Genomic DNA, 19962 nt, shown 5'->3' with positions numbered 1-19962 from the left:
TAAATGTGTATACATGTCAGAAGTACGTCACAGAGTAATATAAATGTGTATACATGTCAGAAGTACGTCACAGAGTACTATAAATGTGTATACACGTCAGAAGTACGTCACAGAGTAATATAAATGTGTATACATGTCAGAAGTACGTCACAGAGTAATATAAATGTGTATACATGTCAGAAGGACGTCACAGAGTACTATAAATGTGTATACATGTCAGAAGGACGTCACAGAGTACTATAAATGTGTATACGTGTCAGAAGTACGTCACAGAGTAATATAAATGTGTATACGTGTCAGAAGGACGTCACAGAGTACTATAAATGTGTATACGTGTCAGAAGGACGTCACAGAGTACTATAAATGTGTATACGTGTCAGAAGGACGTCACAGAGTACTATAAATGTGTATACATGTCAGAAGGACGTCACAGAGTACTATAAATGTGTATACGTGTCAGAAGTACGTCACAGAGTAATATAAATGGCAGTTTGTGCGGCTGCTGCACCTGTAGTTAAGCAACAAAGCGTGACGTCAGTGTGAGCTCACTGGGTCTTACATAACTACCTGTTACATAACTACCTGTTACATAACTACCTGTTACATAACTACCTTGCGGGTTTCGTGCACCTGCATGTTAGTTTGCTTGTCAGCCTCCTTCCCGACCCCAAACTTACCTCCTAGGTTCAGAAACGGGACGAAAGCCCTGTGGGTTAGGGGAAGGATGGTGTGGGGTTAAAGTGATGAGACGACACGTTGCCTACTCCTGTGTGGTGTGTGAGTGTAGCTGGTGATGAGACGACACGTTGCCGGCTCCTGTGTGGTGTGTGAGGGTAGCTGGTGATGAGACGACATGTTGCCTGCTCCTCTGTGGACCGCTGCACGAGCTGCATGTGTCTTGACGCCAGTACCAAGCGGTGAGTGTGTGGCAGGTCTGTGTGTGGTGGTCATCTCACACTTGCTGAATCCGTCGTCTCGGTCTTGTCCATAGAGATCGTGTCCTAACGCAGGATGTGTACAACTCTTGACCAGCGGGATGTGTGTGTGTGTGGTCCATGATGTAGATTGTAGGCAGTAGACCCAGAAAATAAACACAACAACACAACAACAACACAACACGATGGTGTCAACATGTGGACAGGACAGCGCTCCGTCTTGGTGTAGAGACCAAGCTACAAACCTTACAACCTTCTGTAGCTGTGCATGCAGTAGAGAGGGAGTAAGTGGAGGCAGATGACTAGGCAGGTCACTGACCCCGGCTGTCGAGAGTTCCATGAAAGCTCTAACCTTGACCCAGTCTTGTAGTCGGGTAGCGCTGTGATACCCGTGCCGGAGTCTCGGTGATACTTAGCTTCATAACATTCCTTGAAAACGGCAAAGCAGCTGATTAAAGTCTTCGCTGTCTCGCAAAAGTCTGTGAATTGTTTGTTTTTTTAATGACATGAGCTGTTTATCACGGGAAAAACAACAGGTGGCTTGATTTCACAGGTCAGAAAGATGATGGAGCGTCAGTTCGATTGAAAAGGTGTTGGCAGTCGCCCGCGCCGTGCTGATAGTGAAACTACATCCACCTACTCACCTCCTTGTTGTCAAGGAAACCACAAAAGACACTCGATAGACTGGCGCGGCGCTATACACGTACATATGGCGGTGGTGTGAGGGGTATGTAGTGGTAGTCTACATCAGGGTGTCGCCAGTGTGGGGTGGCAGGGCGACAGGCGTGTTTACAGTCAGCTGTCGTCTGCACGGTACCAGGGTTACTACACGTGAGAGCGGGATATGAGAGAATTCATCACAGTATTCCCCAGACGCCGAGTGACTCGACTTCTTAGGAGCAACATAGGTTTACTGATGGCTCCCTCTTGCCCCAGCTCCCCCATGGATGCCCTTGTTTTGTGTGCGGGGTTGTGTGTGGTAGGAGACGGTCCTACAGACCGTGATGGCGCCTGGGCCGCCCTGCCCTTGTCCTCTGTCTTTCTTGGTGCAGCATTCAGCGCCTGCACACTGTAGCTCCACAGTGACGTCAGCGCCTGCACACTGTACCTCCACAGTGAAGTCAGCGCCTGCACACTGTCCCTCCACAGTGACGTCAGCGCCTGCACACTGTAGCTCCACAGTGAAGTCAGCGCCTGCACACTGTACCTCCACAGTGACGTCAGCGCCTGCACACTGTACCTCCACAGTGACGTCAGCGCCTGCACACTGTAGCTCCACAGTGACGTCAGCGCCTGCACACTGTAGCTCCACAGTGACGTCAGCGCCTGCACACTGTAGCTCCGCAGTGAAGTCAGCGCCTGCACACTGAGTACACACTACAGCAGCCAATACTTTATTCGCACAGTTCCTTTTATACAACCATCTGTCCTTCGGGCGTTTTTTTGTTTGTTTGTTTTTTTATTCAGCCCACAGCTGATTACTGCCTGCTTTTCTTGTGTGTTTGTGTTTGTGTGTGTGTAACCCCAGAAAGACGGTTTTGACAAGTTATTACACAATGACTACATTTTTTCATTTGTAGACTCTCCCCAAAGGTCGTCGGTTCTTTAGGCGATGGGACCCAGTGGACCATAGTCTTATTCAAGGAACAGCCTTAGGAATTTGAAATGCTCTCAGCAAATAGCGATAGTTGGACAGGAGTTTACAGGGCTAAATAACAATGCTAGCTGCAACCTACAACCTACATACCTATCTACCAAACTCCATGAGTATGAAATTGTGTGGTAAGCAAGAATAAAGTGGAGCTCTGACTGCTGAGTATCAGGACAGACTGTGCTGACTGACCCACAGCAAGGGGCTGCTTAGTGTCGTGGGGCGTGTGATATTGTGTGAGATTGTGTGAGATTGTATGAGATGGTGTTGTCTGAGATGATATTGTCTGAGATTGTGTGAGATGATATTGTCTGAGATGATATTGTGTGAGATGGTGTTGTCTGAGATGATATTGTGTGAGATGATATTGTCTGAGATGATATTGTGTGAGAGGATATTGTGTGAGAGGATATTGTGTGAGATTGTGTGAGATGATATTGTCTGAGATGAGATTGTCTGAGATGATATTGTGTGAGAGGATATTGTATGAGATTGTGTGAGATGAGATTGTCTGAGATGATATTGTGTGAGATGATATTGTCTGAGATGAGATTGTCTGAGATGATATTGTGTGAGATGATATTGTCTGAGATGAGATTGTCTGAGATGAGATTGTGTGAGATGATATTGTCTGAGATGTGTGAGATGATATTGTCTGAGATGAGATTGTGTGAGATGATATTGTGTGAGATGAGATTGTCTGAGATGATATTGTCTGAGATTGTCTGAGATGATGTTGTGTGAGATACCCAGTGTACATGTAATCAAGGCACTTCCAACATTTGCTCAAGTGTATAACAGACCTCGCTGACCGACAAAGACGACTTGAAACATCGCTAGAGTTAGTTCACAGCATTCTTTGGACATAAAACTTGATTACCAACTTGTTACCAATCCTGAAGTCTCTCTGTAACAGCAGAAACAGTGAGACCTGGGTCTCCAGCCTCGTGGCTCTGCCTGACACGTCATAAACAACAAAACAGAAATTATCAGAATGTGAGAGTAGGACTTTTGAGTGTATATCCAGGTGTGAATACTCTCTCCACACTGGCTTCCCCTAGACATGAGCACACGCCACATCCTCCTGTATCCAGACAAGCCAGAGAGGACCGGCATGCCCTGCACACGGCCGGCCACACCGCTGACCATCCACACAACACCACGTGTCTTGATGTAGATGGGGTCAACAGCCTTGCCCCTAGTTGCTGGCACACGTCGGCACACTTCTCGTCTCCAGTGGATTCCTTTCTCCTGATTTTTCTGTAAACTCAGTTGTTTCCCATAACATAATATACATACTACATACTACCCTTCCCTTGCGACACGCTCCGCCAGCCATGCGTACTGACCGGCTGCTAGGTTGTGATGGTGTCACGCCCTTGTGTAAATGTGTGTGACACCAAGTATAACATCAACTATCAATCAGAACTTGCAGGTGATACAGTTTCTAGAGACTGGACGGTCAAGTACTGACAGCATTCCTGATCCACACAGGTGTTCGTGTCTCCACAACAGGTGTGTGTGTCTCCACACAGGTGTGTCGTGTCTTAGTTCGTCGGAGGTAGTCGTCCGTTAACATTAGTTGCCTAATTATTCCTCGTCCCTCTAGCTGTCACCACTCGTCGCACGTCTGGCCGGTCACACACTAGTACAACAACCTGAGGCCGTGGACTTCTTGTCACAGACAGCTGGGGCTACGAGGGTTGAGACAGCTGTCAGCTGTACCGTTGACAGACAGACAGACAGACAGACACGACTGTGCTACACTAAGCCAACTCGCACACCATGGGGATGTGACGGCCGACCACAATCAAAAGGCAGCTTGGTGTTCATGTTGTTACACCCTCTGGACGGTTACACCTCGCTCCCGCCACTACACTTCCACGCCGTGGTTGCCACGGAGGACGAGTGTAGATGAAAACGATAGCAGATAGTGGATGTAGATAACATTTATGGACAGATTCCTAAACACTGCGGATTCTTATTATTTTACACACAGTGATGACTACAAGAAGAGGTGGTTGACGGGTACTGAGCCATGGACCTCTCTCAAGTAACTACTCAGGACCGTGGGTATCGTGACCGAGCTGTGTCGTTGTCGTTGTTGTTGTTGTCATTTGTGACTGCCAGCAGAAGTAGACAGTGTATACGTGGCGTGCTGTATATCTGTAGCACTACACCATGTATGTGTATCATCCACATGTAGTGCGCCGTGTAGAGTGTCGCATGTCGTGTTCTACTGTCCGTCAACGGACGAGACGTTTTAAAGTGACGTCACAGTGTGACGTAGAGGGATTTCTGATGAAGTTCCCTGAGTACTGCTCATTCCCTCACCTCTGGGCGGGACAGGTAGCTGAGAGGGGGGGATTGGTGTTTTACGCCGTGCCAGCAACTGAGGCTATATCACGGCAAGCAGCCAGCCCTGTAAACAGATGCCACGTGCAGAGAAAGAACAGCGTGCCCGAGACGAGAAATGAACTCTGGGCAGCCAACCTTCATTGTGTTGGTGACAGGCGCTAACCGTTGCGCCACCGGACCGCTCTAGGTGGCTGAGAGGTGGGCAGGCTTGGGGGGAGAGGCTGTGGTACAACCCAACCTTTGAGGACCTGCTTTAGCTGGATGATGAGTGTCTGGGTGACCTGGATGATCACGTGACCTGGGAGGGTCACGTGGTTGTGCGTGGGCCCAGCGTGCACTCATTTGGAAGCTGTCAAGGGCGTTAATTATGCATTTCCTCTCTCGCTTCTCCCAGCCCACCCCAAGCAGGCACCGCCCTGAGTTCACTACCCTTAATGACGTGGACTTTTCATTTGGACATGCAGCGTGTACACCTGACTCGGAGGGTGGGGGCAGAATGGGGGGATGAGGCCTGTGACAGCCACCTCCCACCCCAGTCTGACCTGAACAAGCTCCGTGCGACTTCCCGCACTTGTGTCCACCACTCATCGAGAGCATTGGTCACGTTGAGAGAGTATAGAGTCCGCACCCATACCCTTACATACCCTTACATCAGACCTGGGCAAACGCCGGCCCGCCTCCTGTCTCTGACCGGCCCGCCCGCTGGCCCGCCCGCCAGTATATATACTATGTATACAGTATTGTGTAAAACTGAGTTAACTATATTAGTCCGGCCCTCTAAAACATCCCGATTTCTCATGCGGCCCCTTGGGAAAATTAATTGCCCACCCCTGCCTTATATGATATGTGTGTGTGTGCAGGCGTGCAAACATTAGCAACTAATAGCAACTGGTAATCACAGCAATAGAGAGAGGTTGCTGCATGTTGATGTTGTTTCATTGTCCAGTCTACAAGGGTCACAGGACGGGGTGGCACACGGTACCTAATTCTCTCTGGTCTCTGCCCCCTTGATCCTCCTCCCCCTCACATTAAACATGAAGGGCGTGAATGGCAGGACGGGTGTGGGCAGGAGGCTAGCCACCCTGCTACTCAAGTTGACATCATGGTCTTACAGAAAAAGAAGTTTTATTTTCAAACTGCACAGTCGGCTTGCCAGCTTGTCGAGAGGGCAAAACGTTTTGTCGCCCTGTGAAATAAAATACTCGTGAAGATCCTTCGGTCTCAATTGACACTGTCACGGGGGAAGGTAATCACTTCATCTCTTTCATGCCCTCAGCCTGCAGCTTGTTTACTGATGTTGGATACCTCGCGGCACGCGCACGCGGAGTCACGTGGTGTAGACGGTGAGGCTGCTTCTACATCAGCGGCTGGTGATGCTACACCTTCAGTGTCACAGTCCACTGACTTTGCAGCAAGGTGGCCACTCGAGTGTTACCCCTGTCTCGTCAGTCAAGCGGGTGGTGACTTGGTTCTCATGTCACCCGTCCTTCAGGCTACATCGGAGGGAAGTGGACGCCCAGGTAGACACCGGGAAGAACTGCCTTGCATGTGAAGGAGTGGACTGATGGCTGGCCTGCTGGAGTCGCCTCAGTGACAAACCTTGTCAACGCTGGCAATATCCGGTGGGTGTCCCTCCCCGCATCAAGTAGTGCAACTCTTTATCAACAGCTACCAGTCGGCAGACAGACGTGTGATGAATAATGAAGGAAGCTTATAAAGAAGGGTCTGTAGCATGTCTGCACCAGGGACACAACCTGTTGACTGTGATTCCGAGATGGTGTGGGTCACGTGACCAGCGCTTTTATCGCCACGCCTCCGGTGCTTGTGAACATGTGAACAATTGTCGCCCCTTCCGTTCTTCGTGAAGGAGGGTTAGTGGAGCAGTCAAGTACTTGTGGCTCATGACTTCACCGCCCTCTCGCATCACGGAGCTCGTTTGAATCATCATCACCGTGCAGCCACTACAGCAGGGTCCTCTGTTAGCTGCCCTCTAGTAGCCGGCCTGTCTACTCTACACCTACCTACCAGACCTAGTCTCTGTAGCCGGCTGTCTACTATACACCTACCTACCAAACCTAGTCTCTGTAGCCGGCCTGTCTACTCTACACCTACCTACCAAACCTAGTCTCTGTAGCCGGCCTGTCTACTATACACCTACCTACCAAACCTAGTCTCTGTAGCCGGCCTGTCTACTCTACACCTACCTACCAAACCTAGTCTCTGTAGCCGGCTGTCTACTATACACCTACCTACCAAACCTAGTCTCTGTAGCCGGCCTGTCTACTATACACCTACCTACCAAACCTAGTCTCTGTAGCCGGCTGTCTACTCTACACCTACCTACCAAACCTAGTCTCTGTAGCCGGCCTGAGTTCTCTTCCCTCAGAAGTGGCGCTGGCAGCTTCACCGGCGTGTGTGGGGTGTGGGGGAGGGGGAGGAGGATGGCTGGAAGCAGCAGTGGGAGGTAGAGGAAGAGATTTCTGTGCAAACTGTATCCTGTGGAGTATTCCGAGACTTCTTTCCTTTTTGCGAGAGGTTTACCTGAGCCATTTTTTGTGCGAGTGAAATACAAGAGCAGAGCGAGGCAAACATGGAGGCTGACGTGTAAGGGGAGAGGAGACGGGAGGGAGGGTTGCCCTCGACATTCCAGAGCTGATGAGCAAAACACACCTTATCAGCTTTTAACGGGTAGATGGGCGGGTGGAGGGTGGTGCTAAATTCAGACGCCAATGCTGGGTTTGCGCGCCTGACGCCCGCTATCATGGAGGAGACTGCACACCTTCCTCACTTGTCAGCCCCTCCCTCCCATCACCCCCTCCCCACACACACATACATACATTTCTGCGATTGTCGGCACGCGAGCTTGGATGCCCGGCCTGCCAGTCTGACCGGCTGTGAGGGAGGCAGGCACACGAGAATAGTCGCTTCCACCACAAAATGAAGCTGGGGGAGGGGGGCGCATCATTTGAGGTCATCACGTGTGAGGTTATCAGTTGCCTGCATTCTTTGCCTTGCTCATCCTTCTTCCCAACCTCTTTTGTTGCTGCTTTTTTCCTCAGGAAGTCTATCTTGCCAGAATCCTGTCGTCGCCAAGTAGGTGCGCGGTCGGCGCGAATGGGGTGTTTACGGCGCAGCCAGCCATCCAGCCTGCCAGACGGACCTTGCTTGAGTCCAGTGCTGCTGTCGCTGGCCCTGCGGCCATTGTTTATCTTGTCCTGCGTGTAAGTGCAGTGGCCGCACGGAGGGACGCACGGAGGGAGCGGGGAAGACCATCTCGGCACAAGAGGATCGCTCTCCTCCTCCTCCTCCCCTCATCCTAGCGAAGACTGGTGGGTGGGAGGGTGCGGTGATGCCAGCCAATAGCGGCGCGTGTTATTTTGAGCGCATTACGCAGTGTCTGAGATAGGTGAGTGCATTGGCGAGAGGCGATGACAGGGCAGAGAACGCCGCCGGTGAGTGGCGCTGCATGGCCCGCCCCCGCTGCTAGGCTGTAAGACGGTCTCCTCCTCCCCTGCCTCCCTGCTGCGCCTGAAGATGCTGCCACTGCTTCAGCGTCCTGCATGCGTCGTGGCCTGCAGCGTGTGGCTGGCCGAGCCCTCCCCTCCACCCGTGTGTGTGTGTGAGTGTGTGTGCGTGCGTGTGTGACCACCCCCACCCCCGCGTGCAGCTTCCAGACAAGCGGCGGTACGTGCACCTCCCTCTCCCCCCCCCCCACGCGCAGGGCGGTGACATGGTGTGCGCGCCGCGCGCTGTGGGTGTTGCACCGCGTCTCGCGCCGCCTCGCGCTACGTCACACACACACACCGTGCGTGCCAGCCAGCCAGCCTGCCAGCCAGGCCCGCACTCGCCAAACGCTCGTCAAACGTCGGTGTGCGCGCCGCCTGTACACACTACATACACGCCGTGGCTGTGTCAACGTGTGCTGTGCTCACTCACCGTGCGTGGAATTAGTCTGGCGCTCGTCCTGTCGTCTGTCCACCTCATGGACTGGATGCGTACCTTGACCCGCCGTGCCATGGCCCACAGGTAAGGTGCCGCGTCTTTACTCGCTTCCTTTGTCCCCGACCTGAGTGAGAGAGTGTGTGAGTGTGAGTGAGTCTGAGTGAGTGAGTGACAGAGGCCTTGAGGCTGAGACAGAGCTGGTGTCGCCACACGTCGCCTCATGTCACGCTTGTCTGCGTGTCGTCTTGGTGTCGCCAGACACTAAACAAAGGAGACTGTCGTAGGCGCGCCGTGTCACGTCTGGGCAGGTGACATGTGGCCCCCCAGAGGACAGGCCGGCCAACCGTTTGTCCCCCGTTGACGCCACGCAAGCGTTGTTTCAGGTCATGACCTACTTGCTGACCACTGGTCTCGGACGCCGCTGAGGTCATCTGGGGTCATGATGTGAGCGGCAGATGCCTGGTGTCCTGACGGTAGTGAGGGGAGGGGAGGGGTACAGTCCACAGGCGGGTGTCAAACAGAAGCTCAGCGCCCGTCCACAGCCTCTGTTGGCCTGAGATGACACGTCTACCCCGTGTAGAAAACACGAAGGCCGTGCTGCGGGGTGAGGCACGAGTTGTCGGGGTGGCTGTGTGGAGTCCATGTCACGGTCTACCTCCCACACGTCACAACCATGAGTGTGTGTGGGGGGGACTGGTACGTCACGAGTTGTCCGGGTACAGGGTAGAGTCAGATATCACGGCGTACCCGGGGTGCTGGAGGTTGGACCACTTACCAACACTTGCACCTGCCGGGATTGTTGCCCCCGCTCTCACTGGGTCCCGCCGGCCTCAGGCAGGGAAAGTGGGGATGTCTTGCAAATCCCGTTGTTGACCTACATAGTCGGGAGAGAGTGGTACCCAGGCCCTCTCCCCCCTCAAACACCCCCAGCCACCAGTGTCGTCACCCAGACGACTACACGCTGACTCAGTGCTGTGCTAACCGTCGTGCTGCAGTCAGCATCCACAACAGCGACCGCACCACAGCATCCTTTGTTACTCCGCACTCTGCCCGTCTCTCCCCCAGCCTCGGGTGTGCTCGTCACGCGCTGACAGCGGCGGTTTCTTTAACGAGATGCTAGCGTGTCGGGGGGAGACGGTTACAGCGGGGGCTGCATGTGTCGGGAGGAGACGGTTACAGAGGGGGGGGGGTGTCGGGAGGAGATGGTTACAGGGGCATGTAGAGGCGACTACAGCCTCCAGACGCCGTCCGTGGGCGGCTGTGGTGGTGGAGGACGGCGTGTCGTCTGACACCAGACCCTTGTTCATCTCGGCCCTACACGATGTCATCTCGCCCGCTCCCGAGAGGCAGTGTCATGTCATGTCATGTCGCTTCTGTTCCTTGGCTGCGCCCGATACGCGAGCCGGCGGGGGGAGAGGGTGTCTGTCCCCTGCAAGGAAGAGAGGGGCGAGTGCAGGAGGCGGAGGGGAGGTTGCTGTCGCTCAGTAGATGTGAAAGCTGAGGATGACGGCAAACACAAGACAACGTGTGTACCGTTGTCATCTGCCTGTGGTTAGGTTAACGTGTTCTTTTGTATTAGCCACACCTTGATATGCCAGCAGCCGGCCGGCCAGGCAGCAATCCAGTCACGTAGTACTCAAGGTCGACTATCAGCATTGTGTAATCAATACATAGGTGGGTAGGTCACGTGGCACCCAAGGTCGACTATCAGTACATAGGTAGGTAGGTGACGTAGTACTATCAGTCATGTGTAATCAGTACATAGGTAGGTAGGTGACGTTTGGCCAGGATAGCAGCTGATACTTGCCCCGTCAGACAGGGTCTGGGGTCACAGCAACCTACAGTCAGTAACTGGCAAGGTATCGCATGATGACAGCTGCCATTCCTCTGACATCTTGTGCAATAACATGGAGGCACAAGCCGTGCGCGGCACTGGCACACGAAGACGTCGATAAACCCCAATCCTCACGGCTTACACTTACAGCACCATGAGACGACGATGATAATGATGACGACTTTAGTCAGTTGATGTCGTTATCCCGTCACAAGACGAGACGAAGATAATGATTTGTCATTAGTGCAGTGGCGGGTGGTTTGTTTCACTTCAATGTCATCGTCTGCTGGCACATGATTAGTGCACACCATCAGTTAGTGCACATAGTACACACCACTAGTTAGTGCACACAGTACACACCACAAGTTAGTGCACTCCATCAGTTAGTGCACACAGTACACACCACTAGTTAGTGCACACAGTACACACCACAAGTTAGTGCACTCCATCAGTTAGTGCACATAGTACACACCACAAGTTAGTGCACACCATCAGTTAGTGCACATAGTACACACCACTAGTTAGTGCACACAGTACACACCACCAGTTAGTGCTCCACCACCAGTTAGTGCACTCCATCAGTTAGTGCTCCACCACCAGTTAGTGCACACACTACACACCATCAGTTAGAACTTAGTGCTCCACCAGTTAGTGCACATAGTACACACCACTAGTTAGTGCACTCCATCAGTTAGTGCACACAGTACACACCACTACACTAGTTAGTGCACACAGTACACACCACAAGTTAGTGCACACAGTACACACCACCAGTTAGTGCTCCACCACCAGTTAGTGCACTCCATCAGTTAGTGCTCCACCACCAGTTAGTGCACACACTACACACCATCAGTTAGAACTTAGTGCTCCACCAGTTAGTGCACATAGTACACACCACTAGTTAGTGCACTCCATCAGTTAGTGCACACCAACACCTTCGCGCGTCACTCGTACTTCCGGTTGGTGCGTGGGTTCGGGAGGAAGCCTGAACCTCAGACAGGTGAGAAGAGTGAGGAGAAGGAGGGGGACAGCGGACTTTCCTGTGGCGTGGGCGGCGCGAGGGTTAGTTGTTGTTGTCACGTGACCGCTCGCTCACGACCTGATGTTTTGTCTCCAGTGTGACACTCGTCAGTCGTCACATACTCACACAACCACGCACGTGTCTCCCTCCACATGTCAGCCCGGATGCTAAACTGATCATTGCCCTCTTGCCCTTCTGTCCTTGACGTTGTCAAGGCCGTGTCAGGTGTCACTCAAGGACCTGGCTCAGGGTCAAGGAAGGCTGTGTGCCGGACGATGACCTTCTGGAAGTCGCGGACTCTTGGACTCGATGCCGGGAGCATTACGGAGGTTAGGGTTGAATGGAATCGGTCAAACTTTGGCTTCATGGACTGTTGCGGAGTAAACAAAAAACACGGCGTGTGGTTGTTGTGGTGACAGCAGGTGTCAGTGACATCTGACAGTGTGTCTCACCTGGTCTGTCAGTCACGAGGGAATCACAGTCAGGGATGCTCAGCGACCCACAGCGAGTTGTTTGTGGCGGCCCTTCGCCTGTTTGTGTTGTTGTTGTCGACAGTCAGCCCCGTGTCACACGTGGCCTGTGTTGGGCGCCGTGGTGCGTGACCTGCTGGCCTGACCTCGCGTGCTTATTGTGTCATCACCTGTGGGTGTGGCGCTGGCGTCGATCGTCGTCGTCGGTAGCCGCAGCAGTGGGTGCAGCGCGTCCCCTCCAGTCCCCTCCCCCTCCCCCGTCTGCCCGGCCCCCTCCTCCTATCGATCACTTCCTCCCCGCCTCCCCCTGCTGACGCCGGCGACGGTGGCGTGATGACGCGCATGCTCACTGTCTCCTGACTGACAGGTCGCCGCGCCGCCCCAGCCAATCAAACGCCAGCGTCTTGGGCCGAGGGCGGGTGTTGGCGCCAGACGTGGGCCACCGTGACCTGGAGTGTTGGGTGGAGTCAGGCACCGGGGTGGGGGGCTGATGATGCGTATTAACATCCTCTGGGTGCGACCTTTGCCGAGACTTGGGGTCACCGTGCAGTGGCAGGTGCTGTGCGTGTACTGGCCCCCCTAGTGACGTCAAGCACTCGTTGTTTATCGTCGTAAGTATCGCCGATGTCCCGCGCTGCGGATGACCCACACCAAGAGTCTGGCAGTGGCCAGCTACACCCCTCTCTCACCCGTCCTTTACAGTCGGGTATCCTCATCCCAGTCTTACCGCCTCACTGTCCACCTAGTCTCGCAAAGCCGTGCGTGGCCGGCAGATGGCGGAGGCAGGGAGCTGTGTGACCGGCAGGATGCATTGGAACCGCCAGAGATTCCGCCCCTAGAACCAGGGTCCATCCCAGCCCCTGACAAGACAAACTCCACAACACTGAGCTGCGGCAGGTGGTCCTCCTCTCAGCCGTGTGACTAACATCCACCCCACTAGTCTTACTCAGACAAAGACGTGGGGTCAATGTCGTCGTCAGGGCAGAACCTTCGGCGTCTGGCAGGAAAGAATGGAATGGGGATGCGGCGCCGGGAGTTGAGGGAGTGCTTGGTGGCCGGGGGACAGCAATTAGCGGAGTGACCACGAGGGTCAAGGAATGACCGCTAGGGTCGCCAGCACCGCGCCTGGTGGACTGTGACCGTTCTGTGCCCGCCATGCTACACCCTCCGCCCTGCATCATGTGCTACTAGTCTGTCACAGGCAACCCTGGGGTCATGTGCTACTAGTCTGACTGTCACAGGCAACCCTGGGGTCACGTGCTGCTAGTCTGACTGCCACAGGCAACCCTGGGGTCATGTGCTACTAGTCTGACTGTCACAGGCAACCCTGGGGTCACGTGCTGCTAGTCTGACTGCCACAGGCAACCCTGGGGTCATGTGCTACTAGTCTGACTGTCACAGGCAACCCTGGGGTCATGTGCTACTAGTCTGACTGTCACAGGCAACCCTGGGGTCACGTGCTACTAGTCTGACTGTCACAGGCAACCTTGGGGTCATGTGCTACTAGTCTGACTGTCACAGGCAACCCTGGGGTCAGGGCTGTCAATCACGAGTTAGTGCCACAGACAAGGAAGTGTGGAGGGGAGTGTTGTTGTTTACTGCTGGGAAACTTGTTCTGCAAAGCCTGGCTCTTTCTTTCTGACACTAGTGTGTCATCATAATGTGACTCAATCCTGACCAATCAGCAAAGCACACTGGGCGGCTGAATGAGTCACGTGGTGTCTGGATGCTACTGTGTGAGGTCAGCTCTCCACACACCACGTCATTCAGACCTGCCTCCAGGCAAACGTCTCAATGAGATCCTCCACCCTCAGCCGTCCCCCACCCCTCACAGCCACCCCTCGCTACACCTCTGCTTTATTTTTAGTCTCGCCCGTCATTTTTAATAAGATCTCTCCTCCTCCTCCTCCTCCTCCTCCCTCCTTTGTGTGCGCGCGCTGTGCGTGTGGTGTGGAACACAAGAGATAAACGACATGGTCCGTCCGGCCACACAGCCCCGGTTATTTTGTCAACAGTTGTAATGATTACAACGACGACGATAAAGAAGGAAAGTCATGTAAACAGTCAGTTTATAGTCTAAACAAGCAAACAGTTTACAAGTAAACAATCAACTCGCAGTGTGATAAACACCGTCAAAGAGCGGCTCGCAGTTTAAACTTGGGGAGGAAACAAGTGACAACTTCAACTGATCCCCATGCGATGGTAAAATGGCTGCGTATAGTGAGGATACGACTACTACAGTGAGGATAAGACTACTACAGTGAGGACAGACTAACACGAGGACTACCACAGTGAGGATAAGACTACTACAGTGAGGACAGACTAACACGAGGACTACCACAGTGAGGATAAGACTACTACAGTGAGGACAGACTAACACGAGGACTACTACAGTGAGGACAGACTAACACGAGGACTACTACAGTGAGGATACGACTACCACAGTGAGGATAAGACTACTACAGTGAGGACAGACTAACACGAGGACTACCACAGTGAGGATAAGACTACTACAGTGAGGACAGACTAACACGAGGACTACCACAGTGAGGATAAGACTACTACAGTGAGGATAAGACTACTACAATGAGGACAGACTAACACGAGGACTACCACAGTGAGGATAAGACTACTACAGTGAGGATACGACTACTGCAGTGAGGGACAGACTAACACGAGGACTACTACAATGAGGATAAGACTACTACAGTGAGGGGCAGACTAACACGAGGACTACTACAGTGAGGATAAGACTACTACAGTGAGGATACGACTACTACAGTGAGGGGCAGACTGACACGAGGACTACCACAGTGAGGATAAGACTACTACAGTGAGGGGCAGACTAACACGAGGACTACCACAGTGAGGATAAGACTACTACAGTGAGGGGCAGACTAACACGAGGACTACCACAGTGAGGATAAGACTACTACAGTGAGTAACAACGAGGACCACTGTGGTACCATGAGAACCCAGTGAAATATCTAGTTTTCCACTTTACTTGTCTGAAATACTTCATTAAAAGGCAGTTTGTCGCCACTTGATGATTTCTTCAACTTGTGGTTGATAAGTAGCCCGAGGTCTGTAGTGACCTGTCATGCGGGTCACAGGTCAGGGAGGGTCAGCTGGTTGAGGCGGCGGGAAGCCGTGCATGACGGCCGGTGACCTGAGTGACGTTTGATGACCGTTGTCTCTTCACTGACCCCTGACAAAACGGGACAGGTGGAGAGATGTAGTCATCATCCAGAGTGACTGTGTGGCTGTGTCAGGTAGCAGTGGCCGATGGTCAGGGCCGACAGGTGGCGGACGGTCAGCCACGAGCGTCACGGAATGCGGGAAGGCAGCAGTGGAAGGACAGTGGAGAAGGCTAGCCGGCACCGTTAGCTAACAGCAACACAAACATTTTGTTGGTCAGAGAATGTTCTAGAATATGAAACATGTCTGTAGATTAGACACATCGCTTGGTGTCCAGAGGAAACACCAGCGTCCAGTTATGTTTTCGTCAGTCGCTGGAGGTAGTCAGGGCGGGGTACACAGTGTATTGTCGGGACACCACCTCTTGGAGAGACTGTGATGGCTGAAGGGGCGGTGTAGCAATATGAATCGTTGAGCCATATGAATCGTTGAAGCGAGGCATTCGAAGAGAATGTACTGAACCTAACAAGAAATAAAATACTACAAAGTTAAATTTAACAGTTGATAAACAAATGAAACGTTTAGGTTCAAATTATTATAGCTTGCAAGTGATGTGGATAGTGGACTATTTTTGTTTGATATCCCTGCGCGAGTAGGTGTTTGATCGTCTGCTAAAGAGTAAATACACGTCAAATTTAAATAAAAACAACATGAAAAAGCTAAACACATACAACTCACGCTTTATTATTGGTTTTGATTTAGTAAAATACCACGAAAATGTCTGCTAATTCATTCAACAACCCTAGAAGATCCATAGTTTCTACGCATGAGCATGCCTCGCTTCAACGATTCATATTGCTCAACGATTCATCCCGCTACACCGGCGGGTGGCTGCATCCACTGAGCCAGCGCGGTGGTCACAGCTAATTGCCATGGCAGCGCCTCTAATTAACGGCGCGGGGTCAGGCGCCGCGCTTTACCCCGACACGGGTCACCACCTCACATGGAGGGTGTAGGGGGGCCGGGGGCTGGGCGCGCTGACACCACCCTGAGCTGCTACCCTTGATGATGCCCTCCTTGTCTGTAGTCCCGGGCAGGGATGGAGGCTCAGAAAGCTGCCAGACTTCAAGGCTGCTCTCTGTCTTGTCTCCTGGCTTGTAAGAGGTCAAGGCTGCTCTCTGTCTTGTCTCCTGGCTTGTAAGAGGTCAAGGCTGCTCTCCGTCTTGTCTCCTGGCTTGTAAGAGGTCAAGGCTGCTCTCCGTCTTGTCTCCTGGCTTGTAAGAGGTCAAGGCTGCTCTCGAGCGGTCCGGTGGCGCAACGGTTAGCGCCTGTCACCAATACAGTGAAGGTTGGCTGCCCTGAGTTCATTTCTCGTCTCGGGCACGCTGATCTTTCTCTGCACGTGGCATCTGTTTACAGGGCTGGCTGCTTGCCGTAATATAGCCTTAGTTGCTGACACGGCGTAAAACACCAATTCCCCCCCCCCCTCAAGGCTGCTCTCCATCTTGTCTCCTGGCTTGTAAGAGGTCAAGGTTGCTCTCCGTCTTGTCTCCTGGCTTGTAAGAGGTCAAGGTTGCTCTCCGTCTTGTCTCCTGGCTTATGACATCAAGGAGTTTTCCACAGTGCCAGTACTTATCAGAAGAAAATGACACAATAACAAAGGTAATGACAAGGAATGCCAGTGGAGGGTTGCTACTCGTGGTGAAGTGGTGAGCGACAAAGAATGCTGGTGGTGGTGGTGGCGGTGGCGGCCTAGTCATCTTGAAGTGGGGCGCACTAGCGATGAAGCCTTCCTTTCTTGTGGGCGAGATGGCAGACGATGTGTGAAGGAGTGTCGGCGATGAGCATCAGCAGGTGGAGGAGAAGGCGGTGAGGCTTGTGGCCGGCTGAAGGGCGTCATTCATCTGCTGCCAGCGCGCGCCAGATGCCATCAGTCTTTCTGAGGGTGGAGGGGCGTGAGGCGGGGGTGGCAGCTGCAGTCTATCTGGCCGCGAATTAACGGCTTTTTAATTGGCTGCTCGCTCGTGGCGGAAAAGCCGTGGGGGCCATCGCCAGAGGCGGGGGTTATCGCTGCTGAGGGTCAGGTGTCGCATACCCTCCTGACGCTGGCTTCAAGCCGGCTTCTCTTGTCAGACAAGTGTTTTGTTCCCAACAGCAAGAATCCAGCATCGCTTGTCGGGTACAGTTGTCATCCGGCACAAGCTGACAGACGTTGTGTACAAGAACTGGGGGAACACGTCAGGTGATGGGTCGTGTCCCACTGAGTGTTTGTGCTCTGTGCAGTCGGACCTTCAAGGTAGTGGTCCCAACAGGTAGTCGTGAGGTATCGGACACAAAAATACTGCGAGGACCTTTGCACACTGATGTTGGTGACACCTAGGTAACACAGGTAACACTAGTGTTGGTCACAACAGACTTGTTGTAGACGACTGCTTGAGTCTTCACACTTACCCCCCCTCCTCCCAATCTTTTAGTCTCCTGTTGCCCTCAGAGTCTATTTGCACACCACCTGTAGGTGGAGGGTGAATGTATGCTAACCGCCAACTTAGCCTTAACTGCTGGCTAAGGTAGGAGCCAAGGCCCGTCCACTTCCAGTTCGCTTGTCACTCTCAGGGTAGCTAACAGTCTGCTTCAAGTTAGTATTTTGTGATGTTTGCAGTGGCATTTCAGGAGCTGGATATGGAATGGTTTCAGTGCAGCTACTTTGCGAAGAGAGCTCCCGTGTGATGTTACGGTTTTATATTTCATAGATTCTGCAAACATACAATCGACTGACTTGTGGTTGTACAGCCACTTGGTTTGTTTGAAGGTGACATGTCACTGTGTCACTGTTCAAAAGGTTTGTGACCAGTTTGCTAATACATTAGCTTTAACTACATGACACTGAAAACATTAAATAACCTTTATGTGCAAAGTGCTGAGCTAGAAATTTGATGTAGAGAGGGTATCATCACCCACCCTCTTATCCAATATCCTATTTATCCAAGCATCACCACCCAGTCTCCAATGGCCAGAGTTTCAAAAGCAGTCATCAGTAAAATCTGAGCATGTTGCTGACTGTCAGGCCATCATACAACTACATCAATGAAAAGCAAGTCCACACTGCAGTCAGCCTGTTAAGATAAATGGAAATGTTTTACATGTAGTGTTCTTTTCGTTTATCAGCTTGAGTTTGACGTGCTTCTGTCCTAAACGACAATGTTTGACTTGGCCAATGTTACATAAAGTGTACATACAATGTTACACTGTTAACAGAGACTAGTAAAGAGAACCTGTATGCAGAGAATGGCGAGTAAGTTTTCTTTTCAGTTGTTTTTTTTTTTTAAAAACTCAATACTGCAGGATGTTTATTTTTATGTAAGCGATGTTCAATGTTTTAAACAGTCTAAAAAGCCAGTAGAGTACAAGATGGACTGACAGCCATTATGATCAGGCCTTTGACATAATAACAATAAATACAAAATGTATCAAACATATACTCATAGCGCCTGAGAACAAGGACGAAACATGGACAGCATAGGAGGGACAGGAAAACCAACAAATAAGTTATGAACTATCAAAGAATGACACATTTGTTCAAATTAATTACAACTCAGTGTTGTAGTGTTGTAGTAGCACGCTGGTGATGTCTCTCTCTCTCTGTCGGCCGGCGCGTGCACACGAAGACCTCGTGGGGTCAGGATTGGAGGCTTGGGGTCGCGGGCATATTTATTTACCATCTTGCAAGGTGCTGACGATGAAATCTGAACTTTTTATACAGTTTAGTGGGGTTGTGTGCATCTGTTTTATCGCGGAAACGGTTGTTTATTTGAAGTTTTGAGGCGCAGGAGGAAGGTAGCCGCCATGTTTAGTAGCAAGGGCCATAACTGCCGACACACTCGTCCCCCTCCCCCCGCACACACACACACACGTACCCCACTCCCCCCCACACACACACACGTACCCCACTCCACACACACACACACACGTACCCCACTCCACACACACACACGTACCCCACTCGGCAGCTCCACCCCAGACGAGAATTTGGCCCCCTGTCTACTGGCACCCACCACCTCCACCCTCTACCCCACGTTGCCCATTCCCACTGTATTGTTGTAGCAACTACGTGACAGTCTCGCCATGACATCAGTCTGTGACTGTTAGGTGTGGGACGACCGTGACATCATATTGTGTGTAATCCTGTGAGCTTGTTGCTTGCTACACTGCTGGCTGCCCGCTAAGTGCGCCACCTGTAGGTGTAAACAACACGTGACTAGTGTGCCAGCACCCGGGGTGTTTGTATGCACCAGACCCTCTGTCTGTGTGACCAGGGGTGGGGTTGGCATGGTGACAGTGGTGTGGACACGTCAGCCGGAACTCCTGCTGTCCAGTCCTTCACGTTACTATGTTACTTGTGTGCTACAGTCCTACTACCCACACCCACTGATAACTTGCTCACCATGGCTACCTTTCCTCACCTACTTGCTGTCCTCATGTTTGTCTTGCATGGTCTGTTTGTGTAGACGCTGTGCACACACGGCCCCGACATGGCGCTCAACCTGTGGTAGTGTTCACACGCTCGCCACTTACCCGCTCCTCAACATGCACACCGCCGAGAGTGACAGAGAGAA

General features: G+C 52.2%; 1 protein-coding gene across 15 annotated transcripts in view; it reads left to right on the top strand.

Annotated features, from left to right (window-relative positions):
- Positions 1-19962, top strand: part of LOC112555864 (muscleblind-like protein 2a) — a 110942-nt gene that overhangs the window by 45327 nt on the left and 45653 nt on the right. The window contains exon 1 of one of the 15 annotated variants that reach the window (XM_025224418.1): positions 8797-8970. The exons of the other annotated variants lie outside the window; for them this stretch is intronic. The gene's annotated coding sequence lies outside the window, so the exon portion shown is untranslated. Of the gene's footprint in view, positions 1-8796; positions 8971-19962 lie in introns of those variants that run through there. 15 annotated transcript variants of the gene reach the window in all.

This window comes from Pomacea canaliculata, linkage group LG14 (genome assembly GCF_003073045.1).
Source record: "Pomacea canaliculata isolate SZHN2017 linkage group LG14, ASM307304v1, whole genome shotgun sequence".
NCBI lineage: Eukaryota > Metazoa > Mollusca > Gastropoda > Architaenioglossa > Ampullariidae > Pomacea > Pomacea canaliculata.
This window is presented reverse-complemented; position numbering and strand designations above follow the sequence as displayed.